This window comes from Triticum aestivum, chromosome 4D, assembly GCF_018294505.1.
Source record: "Triticum aestivum cultivar Chinese Spring chromosome 4D, IWGSC CS RefSeq v2.1, whole genome shotgun sequence".
NCBI lineage: Eukaryota > Viridiplantae > Streptophyta > Magnoliopsida > Poales > Poaceae > Triticum > Triticum aestivum.
In genome coordinates, this window is record NC_057805.1 from 455784513 (window position 1) to 455786255 (window position 1743).

The following is a 1743-nucleotide window of genomic DNA, read 5'->3' on the forward strand; positions in this document are numbered from 1 at the left end:
AGTCCGTCCCAAAAATGCCTACAAGGTGTCAAGGTGACTTAATTTCTACCTCTGTTATTGTCTCACCATTAATTTTTGTTCAGATTTTTTCATGATTTCATTTTCCTTGTGCCCATCTACTCTAAAAAAAAATGCATAATGAACCAGAGTATTAACCATTGTCGTGGTTTCATAGACGCCTGTCATTAGCAAGCCATACGTTCACCATCATCAGATAAGGAAAAGGAGGCAGTAAAGAAATATGTTTTACTTTTCCAGTTGTCCGCGACTGCGAGGATGCATATATCTTGTACTATTTCCACTCCATTAACAAGGGCAATGCAGGGAGAATTGGCTACATGCCTGTAGACCTTCTCATAGCGAGCACTTGATTACGGAGCCTTCTAATGTTGATATGTATCAGGATGATGTTAGAAAGTTGTTAATTATGCAAAGAAGAATCAAAACGGTGTGTTTTTTATACTAAATTAATAGATTTACAGAATAAAATCACAAATTGTGCAATGTAGTTTGGTGAAGATAATCTATTTAAAGTAACTCATTGGATCAGAGAAAAGCATGTGCCTTAGTAAAAGCTCATAGGCACTTGCATTCACTCGCGGGGTTTTGATAGGTCAGATCATCTTATTGAATAGATATCTGAAAGAAGGCAAATGAATGAACGATGTGTCATGTGTGATAATAATCCGACAAGCTCAAGATTTTTCAAAATTAATTTTTCTTGGATGGGATGTTCGTAATTTATTAACCTGTCATCTTGTATTGCCTCATCGTTATCACTGAAGAAAAACAACAATTTTTTTGAGGGATAAAACATTTGTTTCTTTTAGACAAATAAAACATTTGCTTCTTCCCTTTATTTGTTAGTCTAACATTTGCATCTTCCCGAGAGCAAGAGGCAGAGCGCCCAGCCCATTTCTCATGCGTGTGACAACTCACGCCAGCCCATCAAGACCCAAGATCTAAAAAAAATCCCTACTTGTAACTGCACACCATGATCTAAAATAGAAGAGTCAATTACACCATAGGTGTCTGAACTTGACGATAAAAATCAATTTGGTACTAAAACTTGTGGGATACATTAAACCGGTGACAGAACTTGGCTTGAGCGTGCATCTACGGTGCTAATCACGTTTGTGTACGTACAAGATCCTGACAGGGCACGCCAGCATGGTGCGGGGGCCACCCGTAAGTGAATGGGAGACGGGGCGAAGGATTATCACATGTTTTTTTTGCAGAAAACACCTCTATTCTTTTTTGTCAGGAAAAAGCCCCTTGTTTTTTTTCTAAAGAAAGCTCAGAAACGTAATTTTGTCTCTTTAACCCTCGGGGACCACCCGTCATGAAACAATATGAATAGGAAATTAATATGAAAAATTGTGTCTGCAATGGGTCGAACAAGCGACCTCAACCAAACAACACGGGCAACCTAGCCACCAAACAAGATATAACGTGCTGTCTACATGCGATATAGAAGACTTAATATCGTACGAGGAGGCACACACATTTTTTTTTTTTGAAAACCGCACATGGGGCTTAGGCAGCACCGCTGCAGTTACCACGGCCCATTTTCACATGTTAGTTTTTTAATTCAAACTTTTATAATTAATATTGATAATTTTAGTTATATATATATAATTTACAATTTTTAGAATTACACGAAACATTATTTTAAATAATAATATTTCTCTTTTTGCGGGAAATGAATAAAAAATATTTCGCTCAAAGTGAATACATGCATAT